This window comes from Lissotriton vulgaris, chromosome 7 (assembly GCF_964263255.1).
Source record: "Lissotriton vulgaris chromosome 7, aLisVul1.2, whole genome shotgun sequence".
Lineage (NCBI taxonomy): Eukaryota > Metazoa > Chordata > Amphibia > Caudata > Salamandridae > Lissotriton > Lissotriton vulgaris.
This window is the reverse complement of record NC_141695.1, coordinates 704,234,385-704,250,720: the sequence shown is the minus strand read 5'-3', so window position 1 is coordinate 704,250,720 and position 16,336 is coordinate 704,234,385.

Sequence of the window (16,336 nt, the reverse complement as noted above, 5' to 3'; positions counted from 1 at the left end):
CACACAGCGCTATAAACTCCCAGCCTCATTGGCAGTGCTTTATTTGTACTAACTTTTATTTTACTGCACATTACAGTATCTTTTCAGATTTTTTACATCAATCCTAAAAGGTTTTACATCCGGTTCCCTCAGGGGATACCATATATAATAACCTATACCGGCTATACTATCTGGTATTCCCTGTGTTTCTGCTGTTAGAACTTACCAGTATTCAAATTGACATGGTCTTATGTTGGATGGGTGAGCATAGTATTTTTATGCCAAATAGCAACCTTCCTTTTGCTTTCCAGCTTCATTTACTATGGGGATACTAACTATTATGGCTCACGCATTGGTGTAATATAACTTATCCCCTACGTTTCATGACTTGCACTTTAGCCATTGGCCACTTGAAGTTGTCTTTTATTTGATGGCAGACTACTGAATCTTTTCAGATTTTTCACATCATGCCACAAGATTTTAAATCAGGTTCCCTTAGGGGATACTAAATATTATGGCTCACTCATAGCTGTGATATCTGGTATCCCGTACGTTTCAGGGGGTGTGCCTTTAGCCATTGGCCATTTGAAGTTGCTTTTTATTTGATAGCAGACTACAGTAACTTTTCACAGTTTTTTACATAATTCCACCAGATTTTATATCCGGTTCCCTTAAGGTATACCAAATATAATGGCCTATACCAGCTATAATAAGTGGTATCTCCGGTGTTTCTTGGTTTAGAACTTACAAAGGATTAAATTAGACATGGTCTTAAATTGTGGATGGGTGAGCGCAGTACTTCTATGCCAAATAGCGACCGTCCTTCTGTCTTACAACATCGTTTACTATGGGGATACCAAATATTATGGCTCACTCATTGCTGTGATATCTCGTATCTCCTATGTTTTATGGATTACACTTTAGCCATTGACCACTTGAAGTTGTCTTTCATTTGATAGCAGTTTACGGTATCTTTTCACATTTTTTACATCATTCCACAAGATTGTACGTCCTGTTCCCTTAGGGGATACCATGACCTGTACCAGTTATAATATTTGGCGTCTCCTGTGTTTCTTGGGTTAGAACTCACCAGGATTCAATTTGACATTATCTTATGTTGGATGGGTGAGCACAGTATTTCTATGCTGATTTTAACCCTTTGTTTTGCTCTCAAACATTGTTTAATGTGCGGATACCAAATATTATGGCTCACACATTGCTGTAATATCGCCTATCCCCTATGTTTCATCGGTTACCCTTTAGTCATTCTCTAGTTGCAGTTACCTTTTATTATTTAGCAGATTACAGTATCTTGTCATCAATCCCACCAGATTTTTCAGCTGGTACCCTTAAGGGATACCCCATATAATGGCCAATACAGGCAATAATATCTGGTATCCCCTGTGTTTCTGGGGTTATAATTTACTAGTATTCAATTTTACATAGTCTTATGTTCGATTCATTAGCACAGTATTCCCATGGCAAATAGCACCCTTCCTTTTGCTTTCCAACATCTCTTAAAATAGAGATACCAAAAATTATGGCTCACGCATTGCTGTAATATCTTGTATCCCCTGCGTTTCATGGGTTACCCTTTAGCCATTGACCACTTGATGTTGTGTTTTACTTAATAGCAGACTAGAGTAACTTTTCAAATTCTTTACACCGTTCCTCAAGATTTTACCTCTGGTTCCCTTAGGGGATACCATATATAATGGCCTGTACCAGATATAATATCAGATATCCCCTGTGTTTCCGGGGTTTGAAATTACCAGTATTCGATTTGACATGGTCTTTTGTTGGATGGATGAACACAGTATTTCTATGGCAAATATCAACCTTCCTTTTGCTTTCCATCATCGTTTACAATGGGGATACCTAATTTATGGCTCACATATTGCTGTAATATCTTGTATCCCCTACGTTTCATCAGTTACCCTTTAGCCAGGGACTGCTTGAAGTTGCCTTTTGTTTGATAGCAGACTACAGTAACTTTTCACATTTTTACATCATTGCACATGATTTACAACCGGTTCGTTGAAGGGATATCAAATATAATGGCCTATAACGGCTAAAATATCTAGTATCCCCAATGTTTCTTGGTTTAAAACTTACTAGGATTCAATTAGATATGGTCTTACGTTGGATGGGTGAGCGCAGTATTTCTATGCCAAATAGCACCCTTCCTTTTGCTTTCCAACATCGTTTAGCATGGGGATACCACATTTTATGACTAATGCATTGCTGTAACATCCTGTATCCCCTATGTTTCATGGGTTACATTTAGCCAGTGACCACCATCATCCACAAAATTGTGCATATGGTCCCCTTAGATGATATCATATATTGTGGCCTATACCGGCTATTATATTTGGTAGCCCCTGTGTTTCTTGGGTTAGATACCAGTATTCAATTTGACATGGTCTTATGTTGGATGGATGAGCACAGTATTTCTATGCCAAATATCACCCTTCCTTTTGCTTTCCAACATCGTTTACTGTGGGGATACCAAATATTATGGCTCACGCATTGCTGTAATATCTTGTATCCACATAGGTTTCATGGGTTACGCTTTAGCCATTGACCACCTGAAGTTGTCTTTTATTTGATAGCAGGCTACAGTATCTTTTCAGATGTTTTACATAATTTCACAAGATTTTACATATGGTTACCTTAGGGGATACTAAATATTATGGCTCACGCATTGCTGTAATATCTTGTATCCCCTACATTTCGTGGGTAACCCTTTAGCCATTGACCACTTGAAGTCGCCTTTTACTTGATAGCAGACTACAGTACCTTTTCCTATTTTGTACATCATCCACAAGATTGTGCATATGGTTCCCTTAGATGATATCATATATTGTGGCCTATACCTGCTATTATATTTGGTAGCCCCTGTGTTTCTTGGGTTAGATACCAGTATTCAATTTGACATGGTCTTATGTTGGAGGGATGAGCACAGTATTTCTATGCCAAATATCACCCTTCCTTTTGCTTTCCAACATCGTTTACTATGGGGATACCAAATATTATGGCTCACGCATTGCTGTAATATCTTGTATCCACATACGTTTCATGGGTTACGCTTTAGCCATTGACCACCTGAAGTTGTCTTTTATTTGATAGCAGGCTACAGTATCTTTTCAGATGTTTTACATAATGTCACAAGATTTTACATATGGTTACCTTAGGGGATACTTAATATTTTGGCTCACGCATTGCTGTAATATCTTGTATCCCCTACGTTTCATGGGTAACCCTTTAGCCATTGACCACTTGAAGTCACCTTTTACTTGATAGCAGACTACAGTAACTTTTCATATTTTTTCAACATGATTGTACGTCCGGTTCCCTTAGAGGATAACAGGTACAATGACCAACACCGGCTATAATATCTGGTATACCCTGTGTTTCTGGGGTTAAAACTTACCAGTATTCAAATTGACATGGTCTTCCTTTTGCTTTCCCACATCGTTTACTATGGGGATAAAAATGTTATGGTTCACGCATTGGTGTGATATATCGTATCCCCTACATTTCATGGGTTAACCTTTGGTCATCGGCCACTTGAAGTTGTCTTTTATTTGATAGCAGACAACAGTATCTTTTCACATTTTTTACATAATTCCACAAGATTTCACGGTCGGTTCCGTTAGGGGATACCATTATATTATATTCCCGCCTATAATATTTGTGTCCCCTGTGTTTCTTGGGCTAGAAAGTACCAGCATTCAGTTGACATAGTCTTATTTTGGATGGGTGAGCACAGTACTTATTTGCCAAATAGTGGCCTTCCTTTTGCTTTACAACATCGTTTATTATGGGGATACCAAATATTATGGCTCACGCATTGCTGTAATATCTCGTATCCCCTACGTTTCATGGGTTACCCTTTAGCCATTGGCCAGTTGAAGTTGTCTTTTATTTGATAGCAGACTATAGTATCTTTTCAGTTGGTTGTTTACATCATTCCAGAAGATTGTACGTCTGGTTCCCTTAGGGGATACTAAATATTATGGCTCACTTATTGCTGTAATATCTCAAATCCCCTAGGTTTCATGGGATACCCTCTAACCATTGGCCACTTGAAGTTACCTTTTACTTGATAGCAGACTACAGTAATTTTTCAAATTTGTTACATTGATCCACTAGATTGTTTGCCCGGTTCCCTTAGGGGATACCATATATAATGGCCTATACCGGCTATAATATCTGGTATCCCCTGTGTTTCTGGGGTTAGAACTTATCAGCATTTAAATTGATACGGTCTTATGTTGGATGGGTAAGCACAGTACTTCTATGCCAAATAGTGGCCTTCCTTTTGCTTTACAACATCGTTTACTATGGGGATACCAAATATTATGGCTCAAGCATTGCAGTAATATCTTGCATCCCCCACGTTTCATGGTTTACCCTTTAGCCATTGGCCACTTAAAGTTGTTTTTTATTTGATGGCAGACTACAGTAACTTTTCACATTTTTTTACATCATTCCACAAGATTGTATGTCCTTTTCCCTTAGAGGATACCATATATAATGGCCCATAGCACCAATATTGTTTGGTATCCCCTGTATGTCTTGGGTTAGAACTTACCAGGATTCAATTTGACATAGTCTTATGTTGGATGGGCGAGCACAGTACTTCTGTGCGGAATAGAGGCCTTCCTTTTGCTTTCCAATATCGTTTACTATGGGGATACCAAATATTATAGCTCACGCCTTGCTGTAATATCTCATATCCCCCACGTTTAATGGGTTACCTGTTAGCCATTGGTCACTTGAAGTTGTCTTTTATTTGATAGCAGGCTACAGTGTCTTTTCAGAGGTTTTACATCATTCCAGAAGATTGAACGTCTGGTTCCCTTAGGGGATACTAAATACTAAATATAATGGCTCACTCATTGCTGTGACATCTCTAATTGCCTATGTTTTATGGGTTACCCTTTAGCCATTGACCACTTGAAGTTGTCTTTCATTTGATAGCAGACTACAGTATCTTTTCACATTTTTTACATCATACCACAAGATTTTACATTCGGTTCCCTCAGGGGATACTAAATATTATGGCTCATGTATTACTGTAATATCTTGTATCCCCTATGTTTCACGGGTTACCCTTTAGCCATTGACCACTTGAAATCGCCCTTTACTTGATAGCAGACTACAGTAACTTTTCAAATTTGTTTCATCATTCTACAAGATTGTACGAAAGGTTCCCTTAGGGGATACCATTATAATGGCCCATAGCGCCTTTAATATTTGATATCCTCTGTGTTTCTTGGGTTAGAACTTACCAGTATCCAATTTGACATAGTCTTATGTTGGATGGGTGAGCACAGTACTTCTCTGCCGAATAGTGGCCTTCCTTTTGCTTTCCAACATCGTTTACTATGGGGATACCAAATATTATGGCTCACGCATTGCTGCAATATCTCATATCCTCTATGTTTCATGGGTTACCCTCTAACCATTGACCACTTGAAGTTGCCTTTTACTTGATAGCAGGCTACAGTAACTTTTCGAAATTTTTACATTGTTCCACAAGATTTTTTGCCTGGTTCCCTTAGGGGATGCCATATATAATGGCCTATACCGCCTATCATATCTGGTATCCCCTGTACTTCTGGGGTTAGAACTTACCAGCATTCAAATTGATATGGTCCTAAGTTGGATGGGTGAGCACAGTACTTCTATGCCAAATAGTGGCCTTCCTTTTGCTTTACAACATTCGTTTACTATGGGGATATCAACTATTATGGTTTAATCATTGCAGTAATAACTTGTATCCCCCACAAGATTGTATGTCCAGTTCCCTTAGGGGATACCATATATAATGGCTTATACCTATTATTTGGTATCCCCTGTGTCTCTTGGGTTAGAACTTACCAGCATTCAAATTGATACGGTCTTAAGTTGGATGGGTGAGCACAATACTTCTATGCCAAATAGTGACCTTCCATTTGCTTTCAAACATTGTTTACTATCGGGATACCAAATATTATGGCTCACACATTACTGTGACATCTTGTATCCCCTACGTTTTATGGGTTACCCTTTAGCCATTGAACACTTGAAGTTGTCCTTCATTTGATAGCAGACTACAGTGTATTTTCACATTTTTTACATCATTCCACAAGAGTTTACATTCGGTTCCCTCAGGGGATACTAAATATTATGGCTCATGCATTGCTGTAATATCTTGTATCACTATGTTTCATGGGTTACCCTTTATCCATTGACCACTTGAAGTTGTCTTTCGATTGATAGCAGACTACCATATCTTTTCACATTTTTACATCATTCCACAAGATTTTACATTCGGTCCCCACTTGGGATACTAAATATTATGTCTCATGCATTGCTGTAATATATTGTATCACCAATGTTTCACCGGTTACCCTTCAGCCATTCACCACCTGAAGTCGCCCTTTACTTGATAGCAGACTACAGTAACAAGATTGTACGTATGGTTTCCTTAGGGGATACCATTATAATGGCCCATAGCGCCTATAATATTTGGTATCCCCTGTGTTTCTTGGGTTAGAACTTACCAGGATTCAATTTGACATAGTCTTATGTTGGATGGATGAGCACAGTACTTCTGTGCCGAGTAGGGGCCTTTCTTTTGCTTTCCAACATCGTTTACTATTGTAGTGTAGTTCCTATATTCCCAATAGGCTCTGCGCATTGGAATAATATATCCTATAGATTAGACGTAGGACTGAGGTCGACTAGGTCTCTATCGAATATACTAGACTTAATTGTGTGTGCCAGCTAGCGCAGAGGTCACTAGAAACGTTCTCGAATTCACAAGAAGGGATTAGTCACTGACAACCGCATAAACATGACAACTTTGTTTCCCCAAGATAAAACGTTTCTTCAGAGTCATGGAAACAATAGATAGATATTTCACTCAGTCAATCGTGCATGCTTTGTTTCACTAATTAATTAATTGCAAGTTTATATAGCGCTAGGATCGACTCCCGGAGGAGTATCTCCGCGCTTCGACCGCTGCGAAACCCTTCCTGGCTTCCCTGAGAGATGGTCCCTTATTGGGTATCTCCAGGGTGAGACCAGGCATCCCCGGCGGTCTGGTGGGGCCGTTAGTGAAGATGAGGTAAGCTAATGCCCAGAGTTGCCGAGTGTGATCGCTGATCAGAGTGGGCACCAAGGCGAGAGAATTATCGAGTCCGCTGACCCTGGTCCAGAAACCTGCCGCGTCGGGAATCGAACCCTGGTCCCGGGCCGTCCTCTGCTCTCGGGTCTGCCGCCTCTAACCAGTGAACCACACTACTTCACTAGAGGTGCAGAGAAAGTAGAAAGACGGACGTTTTCAATAAAAGTATTTATTAAACAGTCTTCTTTCTCAAGCATAAGAAATGAACTGCTACAATTGTAAAATTGTTTGTAAAATATAATTTGTACAGTATAAATAGTTGAATAAAATAATACTGTTAGAGCATTGTATGGTTCCTAAACCATATATGAATGCATACATAAATACCAGAGGCTAAAAGTACTCAACTGGTGCTTCTAAAATAAGCCTACCCCGGTGTACCTAACCTAAGCTTAGTACGAGGGAGGAAGTAAGTGAGGTGTAACATAAATGTAGTATTCTTTTGCCACAAATCTGCCCAAGATTTCTCTAAGGGTCTAATCTGCTCCGTACCTTAGTTTAGAATGGAGAAGGTCAGTCTCAGGTCTCGATTTCCCAACAACCCACAAGGGTAGCTTGGAAACACTGGAGCTAGATTTCTCGGCAGGAGAAAAGACAGCGTCTCTCTCAGTGCGTCTGCTGGAGGGTCGGCTTCCTTCCGCACTTGCTGTAGCAGGGCGCGTCGGGCAACTAGATAGTCGAACTGCCCCAAACCACTGTGTGTTTGTTTGGGCGAGTATGGGCATATTTATACCTTGAAGGGGCTGAGTTTGACATACAGTTGGACATAATAACGTCATCAAAGACTCTCAGTTCTTTGAAAACTCAATGAGTTCTTGAACAAATCAATATTCAAGCAAGGGGAAGTCCCTGGCTGCTGAAGCTGAGTTTTCCAAGAAATCGTTGTGGATTTTCGGAACTAGTGGAAGTAGCCCTGCCGTATTTGGACTGCATGAGCTATGCCTATATATGGTTATGATTTCTATGCCTATATAAGGATATGTGATTTATACCTATATAAGGGCATGAATCGGGAAACTTACAATAGGGTCCTAAAATGATACATAATACCCACACCACGTTATCATGTTCATCTAAGTTCAAGCAGTAAAACATATAATCTAGAGCATGTGTTTACAACCCCCAAAAAATCATATAAAATGCATTTCAAATGGTTGCACACGAAAAATGAGCATTTTGTATAGTACACATTTAAGGGAAATGACTTCATTGTAAGCATATGAAATGATGTTTAGCAATGCTAATTAAATGTATCGCGAAAATTAAATTTATGAAATGGCTCTTAGTTACAGAAAAATGGTGGAGACCATCCCATAGCAGAATATACAAACTGTTTTGGTTTGTGGATTAGGCTAATACTGTTTCCAGGAAGTGTTCAAGGAATTCTGGTTCTCTAAGAATAGTTCTACTTTAAGCAGATTACTTTTTGTGCCAAAGTTCATTTTGTTTTTTGGAAAAAGTCAAATAAATCTGTCGTAAAAATAGAGTTCCAAACTTGGTAGCTTTGTTTTGGAAAAAGTGAAGATCGAATTTCAGAATTTGAGAGAAAGCTGTGTGCTAATTTCAAAAGTTATTCTCGGTGTCAGGAGAAAACATTAAGTCATCAAGGCTAGCAAAGAAATCGTCTACCACAGTAGATGAAAGTTCGACTACTTCATTAAGAAGGTCAATTGTGCACAGATGCGAAGCATCGCCGTCAGCGTCAGCCTCGTTAGCAATGTTCATATCAGATGGTACCCGTGTGCCTGTTGGTCCGTGTATCTCACCTCCAGTTGGATTTGCCGGTGAGATCTCGATGAATGCCATCATCAGGATTGGTAGCCGCTGTGGGCAACACAACACATGAGCCGTTACCGGACCCAGTAATGCGTCAGCATCCGTTGGCATAACCGATGGTAGCGTTAGACAGACATCTAACACGCATTACTCTCCACAAAGCAGGCATCATAGAACAGGTAAGATGCAATCTTGCCAGATTGGTCTGAATGACAGGAACCATGTGGTATTCAGATCTCTCAAACGAGCCAAGCCAAGGATCTGTGTATTCTGTCACAATACCGCATAGCCTGGAGCGCATTTTCCATGCTGACTTAGGTATCGCAGGCAGGCCGCCGAACACAGAGTGGATGAAGTTAGGAAAAATGCCCAGGACTGCTTCAAAGGGTGCTAACAGTCCCTAAAAAATCATCCTAAATACATGTGCAATAACGCTGGTATCAGACATGTTAAAGATACGAACTAACATTTCTGCGAAATGTACTGGGCAGTTTGTTGATATTAATGCATGTATCTCTGTAGAAGTCCTTGCAACTTGCAGATCATACGTCTCTCTGGACGAGGTCAGTGGCACAGTTTTTTGCAAAAGAATGGCTTTAATTCTGCTTAAAGTATCAATTTGTATAGAAGAGATGTTCAGTGAAAGCCATAGTGGCAACTCCCTGTCTGTCTTGGTTTTAGGAAACAATACTTGCATACAACAAGTGACCCTGGCTGACACAGTAACGAGATAGCCTCTTCCTGGCATCATTCCACAACAGCTGTGATCATTTAACATAATATAGCTACCATTGGAAAGCTGCCTGAAAATTGGATCCATCACCGCTGTGGGCGAACCTTGCAGGTGGCAAGAAAGGTTATTGGAAGAACCTTCGCAGGCTCCGTGTAAATTAATACATTGACACAATAGTGTACCGCTTAGTGAGTTTTCACAATTTTTACCACTAAGAAATACTTCCTTTCCCCCACTCCAACATTTGTGTGTGTATGGTAAATCCCAGGTCGACTTAATGTATTCTTTACCCAACCTTCCATACAGGCCTGCTGGTATGTGTTTTAAGCAATACTGAAACTGGAAAGTCGTCACTGGTATCATGATGGTGCCATGTATTATCCATTCAACTGATGGTTTCTCAGAAACAGTCAATAGTAATCTCTCCAGTTTTCCAATGCTCAGCACCGTATAGTCTGCACCCCTCTGTGCCAATGAGATTTGTTTATCTGTAAAGTTAAATACAGTAAACAATGACATAGTGTTGATTAAACGCCAAGGCACATAGCCTGAACAAAGGTTTTGCAACGTCCAGCCTAATAGCGTTATAGAACGTAATTGAGACTGGACATGTTGTAGCATTAGCAAGTCTTGTTCCATTATGTCTATGGCAGATGATACAATGCTGTCCAAAGAAGATATTCTGGACGACAGAGTTGTGAACCCATTGTCAATTACAGAGAGTGATTTCTCTAAATTAATATGATCAATTTCTTGTATTCTTTCAGCTGTTTCAATTTGCGTGACTTTCCAAGCTTCATTTTAAGCAGCGTGTTTACCGGCGGATATGAAACGTTTATGACGTGGATTACGAGGTCCAAGTAAGAATTCTCATAAATCAACGCCATCTTTAAGCAAAGATGAGTGTTGTTTTATTTCTGGGCGTGTGGATTTTTTGTAACCACTCAAGGCATAGTTTTACTATACTATAAGTTGTTATTATCCCTGGATGTTGTATTTGGATATATCTTGGCTCTGCTCGAGTTACTGTAAACCCTTGAGTATTGTTCAGGAATCTATCTTCCCAGTTATTCATGTTTGTGGGCCAGATTAACCATTTCCAATCAGAATTTGTTCTGTTCTGTTGTAAAATATAATTTATGTCTACCTCCTCATCTGAAGTAAAATTACTATCAGGTGTGGGTTTAGGTATGGATGGTTTGTTTAAATCTTTTATCTTAGCAATGCCAAGACAAGATGTCTGTTGAACAGTGGCATTTAAGAACATCATTTGTTCTGGGATGATGCAGGCTCTGAACAATGCTTCTAAACCTTGTACCTGCCAGTCTTTTGTGCCCCAAACAGTTTTTGTCTCAATGTTGTCTTTCCAAAATTCAAAACCTAAGGTGGCCAATTGAGCATAAAAGTCAGCAGAATGAATGTGTTTAGTATTTGTCAACATACTTTTCATGCCTGTCTTATTCACATTTTTAAAGTAAAAACATTCTGAGTTTGTAACATTAAAACCTTTGAAATATGGAAATTTTCTAAGAAATGTTTTAGAACTACCTTTAGGAGGTTTTGGACAATGTTCCCATTGATTATACTTTCAAACATTTTTCTAGGGTTTGCAGATTTATGCAAGTATTGATGGCCAAAATGATTAAAACAATACATTTCTTCATAATTTGATGAACCTTGTAAGTATTCATGTTTTGTCAATTATGCTGACATTTCTAAGTCACCGTTTTTTAGCTCACTGCACCATCCCAGCTTAGAACCTGGCTACATGCAAATTTGTCTGTTCCTGTCCCAGTGCATGATAGGAACAGGGCAAACCAAACTACCAAGCCAATTCTTATACTGGGAAGGAAACAAGCTTCCGGGGACCGGTTTCTGGCATTTCAGCCGTCGTCGGCCCGGCTTGCTTGAATCCTGATGGTGCAATGAGCAAGGGACTCACATCTGAGTATACCCTTCCACGCTTATGGTGGACAAAATGATTCAGAAAAGGGGGTGATGATGAACAGAGTGTCTGAATTAAGCAGACCACTCTTACCCAGTCCAAAGATCAGGGCTTGATCCATCACCGTTTTTTAGCTCACTGCACCATCCCAGCTCAGAACCTGGCTACATGCAAATTAGTCTGTTCCTGTCCCAGTGCATGATGGGAACAGGGCAAACCAAACTACCAAGCCAATTCTTATACTGGGAAGGAAACAAGCTTCCGGGGACCGGTTTCTGGCATTCCAGCCGTCGTCGGCCCGGCTTGCTTGAATCCTGATGGTGCAATGAGCAAGGGACTCACATCTGAGTATACCCTTCCACGCTTATGGTGGATAAAATGATTCAGAAATCATCACCACCCTCTTTTCTGAATCGTTTTTGGCCACTATAGGTGTGGCAATGTATACTCAGACATGAGTCCCTTGCTCACTGCACCATCAGGATTCAAGCAAGCCGGGCCGACGACGGCTGAAATGCCAGAAACCGGTCCCCGGAAGCTTGTCTCCTTTCTGGTGAAGAATTGGCTTGGTAGTTTAGTCTGCCCTGTTCCCATGATGCACTGGGCCAGGGACAGACTGATTTGCATATAGCCAGGTTCTGAGCTGGGATGGTGCAGTGAGCTAAATAACGGTGATGGATCAAGCCCTGATCTTTGGACTGGGTAAGAGTGGTCTGCTTAATTCAGACACTCTGTTCATCACCACCCCCTTTTCTGAATCGTTTTTGGCCACTATAGGTGTGGCAGGGTATACTCAGACATGAGTCCCTTGCTCACTGCACCATCAGGATTCAAGCAAGCCGGGCCGACGACGGCTGAAATGCCAGAAACCGGTCCCCGGAAGCTTGTCTCCTTTCTGGTGAAGAATTGGCTTGGTAGTTTAGTCTGCCCTGTTCCCATGATGCACTGGGCCAGGGACAGACTGATTTGCATATAGCCAGGTTCTGAGCTGGGATGGTGCATTGAGCTAAATAACGGTGATGGATAAAGCCCTGATCTTTGGACTGGGTAAGAGTGGTCTGCTTAATTCAGACACTCTGTTCATCACCACCCCCTTTTCTGAATCAGATATGGGGTTAAAGCACACTTGCCAGGCCTCAACTGTGCTCACTAATGTTTTGGGCTGATTAAAACGCTACTAAATTTGACCTTCACCTCGGGCACCTGTTTTATATCTGTAAGTGCTTCCTGTTGCAGGAGCCTCGTGCCATACTTGTAACTATTCTCTGACCCTGCTTCGAGGATCAGAGAATAGTTGCAAGTAGGCAAGGAGGCACCGCTCAGGAAGCACTTCCAGGGTTACAGCAGATGCCCAAGTTGAAGTTAATTTCTTTGTAACCATTTTGTAAATGGCTACAAAGAAATTAGCTTCAACTTGGGCACCTACTGTAACCCTGTAAGTGCTTCCTGAACAAAATTCGTCCCGCTCGCGGATTCGCGGATTTTGCAGCAATTTCGTGAAATTCGCGGATCACAAAATTGTGAAAAATCCGCAAATTCCGCGAGCGGAACAAATTTTCAGGCCATACTTTGTGGGAAGCACTTCAGTAGTGTTTTACCACTGTCTTTTATTGAAGCAGTGACTGCTTGCATTATTTTGCTGTCTTTTTCCGTTTTTGAACGAGTAATTGCAGCTATGGAAGCCATTTGCACAGCTGCCTTCGCGGCTTCATCAGTCAATGAATTCCCTTCAACATGAACGCCATCACGCTGATGACTCAGTAAATGGATCACGTGAGTTTTTTGTAGTTCTTTCTGCAAAAGAACTACTTGTTCCCAAAGCATTTTATGCTTGATTGTGCCACCTTTTGCATCCTTAAAACCATTTTGAACCCAGTTCTGCAGATATTCATTGTAAGACTGGACGCAGTAATACGAATTGCACACTATGAGTGTGAGGAATTCGCAATCAGTATTTTCCAGCGCCATCTTGAATGCTTGGAGTTCCGCTCGCTGAGCTGTACAGTCTCCTAGTGACTGAGTTTTTGTTACCATAGGTCTAAATTTACCATCGCGCCAGCGACCTTTAACAATCGCGCACGCAGGACTATAAGCTTGTTTACCCCCAATCGCGGGCTATGCTGATCCGTCGGTATATATTATACAGCCAGAATGTTCTAGAGGTAGAATTTCAGTAGGCAGAGGACATTCTTGTTCGTATTGGAGAAATTCTTGTGTCTTCAAGTAAGGGTCAAAAACGTATTCAACGTCTGTTGCAGCAAGAGAATTAACCCATTGTATCCATCTTTGATGTAGAGCTTTTGCATTTGTAATGCTTGCCTTTGTCACTGCATCTAAGGCAGGTACAGGTATAACGACTTTAATGCGTTTACCCTGTGCTAGGGCTCTCTCCTTTGCAACAGCAGTCTGAACCAATTTCAGAATTTTTTCTGTTTTAGTGAATTTCATTTCAGCTTGTGTGTACAAGTGTGATTTGTAAGCTATTGGTACCTTTTCACCTTCATTAAAGGTTAGGTATGTGAATCCTCATCTCCCTGGGATGATTCGGATAACAAGGTTGCGTACATTGTCGCATGTTTGTAAGTGTGTTGTTGCCAACATGTCTGTTTGTACTAAATGCAAAATTTCTGGAGTGTTTTTGAATCCAATTAGCTGGTTTGAAATCAGTTTTGATTAGTTCGTAGAGAGGTTTAACCCTTTCTGCGTAATTCAGAATGTAAGTTCTTCCGAAGTTTAGGAATCCTAGAATTGACTGTACGTTTTTCAGCGTTTTTGGATTTTGGAGAAGTGCACACTTTTCTAAAAAGTTTGCTGCCATGCTTTTGCCTTCACTCAAAAGTTAGTATCCTAAGAATAGGACGTTGAGGTGGGCAATTCTTGACTTTTTAAAGTTGAATTTATACCCTTCTGAGGTGAACCCAAGCATTATGGTGTTCACCCTGTTCAAGTGCCTGTCCAAGTCATCATCTGAAAGATAGATGTCATCGACATAAGATAATGCCTCATCATCATACGTCTGCAGTAACTCTGTTACTCTGGCTGAAAATAATCCTGGACTATTCTTGAATACTTGGGGGAGACGGCAAAATTGACGCTGTGTCCCCATTATTGAGAAAGCGGTCAAGTACCTGCTTTCTGGTACAATGTTTTGACAGAAGAAACCGTTTGAAATATCTAAAGTAGTTTTATATTTCTTCCGAACAATATTATTCATTAGTGCTGCACTGTGTGAATTTTGAACTGCAAAAGTTTTGCAACAAGGGTTTAAATGTCTGTAATCCAAAACTAGACAATATGTTTCGTCTGGTTTAGAGACAGGAAACAAAGGATTGTTCATTGACGAGGTGCATGTTTCAATCACCCCTTGGTATTCAAGTTAAATCTAAGATCTCCCTGACTTGTTTTTTAGCTTCCTGCTTTACTGGATACTGCCTCTGAGCAGTTGGTTGATTTATTAAGTAGAGTCCTCATCCGATCCTACATGATTTTTATTTAATGCTGGAGCCTGGGCAATGGCCCATTTTCTGGCATAGGTGTATTTTTATGAATAGGAATATGATTAGAGAAGGCTGGCATAATGATCTCTTCGCCATGTGGGCACTCCCTGACAAACTCAGGTGGCCAGTCTTTTTCAGCTAGAAGGATGTCATAACCTTTAGATAATTTTTCCCTAAAGAGTTCTTTTATCTTCCTAGTTATATCCCCCTCTATTCGGAGTGTTACTTCATATAGCTTATGGGGTACACTAACCCTGGTGTCGGCAGTTTCAACCTGAATGAATTCATTCAGATCCACTGTCTCCAGATGGCCTTTCAGGATCCTGCGAGCTATGGTGACCTCTGCTGCGCCGTCCAGCATTGTCTGGGCCCACTCCCCGTTCTTTAGTTGTGTCCTCAAGATCCTCGGCATGTCTGATTTTAATACTTGCTACCTTCTTTTTGGAGGAATTAGTTTTCTTATTTTTTGGAACGTGTTGGTCGTCTTTGGACTTAGTCTAAAAGGTACGAGAGGATTGTGTATCAGTATCTTGATATCTATCAGGTTTTCTTAAATGATCCCTATTTCTAAGGTTATATCTCTTTCCAGAGTGCTCCTTTTGAGGAGATCTACCTCTGGACTGAGAGCGCTTCTCGTTAGGAAGTGACTGTCTACTATTTTCCCATTAAGCATGGGAGAATTTTGCGAATCTCGCGTTCGCGAATTTTGCGGATTTGCGAACTCGCAATTCGCAAAATCCGCGAATTCTCGCGAATTTGCGGATTTTTTTTTGTGTGTTCGCGCGGGTTTCTGCCAGTTCGCGAGGGTTTTGTACAATTTCGCAAACGCGAACTTACCTGTCGTGTCGCAAGTTTCGCGAACTTGTTGTTTCTACGTGTCCAGCCTGTTTGGGACACTCTTCTTCATCACTGCCACTCTCTGTCACCACTGCCACTCTCTGACTACTCATGCCACCCTCTGGCCCACCCATGCCACCCTCTGTTTCATCACAGCACCCTCTGGTTGTCCAGTCAGTGTACATTATTGTGGCAAAGCAAGCACACCTTCCCTGCCTCAAGTGACCTGAATTAATTTGGGGCTGATTAATGTGTCACAGAATATTTTTTTAGCTGGCACCTGCTTCCTTAGTGCTTCCTGTTTAGTGATCTTTTGCACTTGCTAAGTGCTTTCATTGTTGCAAAATTAGTTACAACACCTGCCCTGCCCCAACTGACAATAATGAATT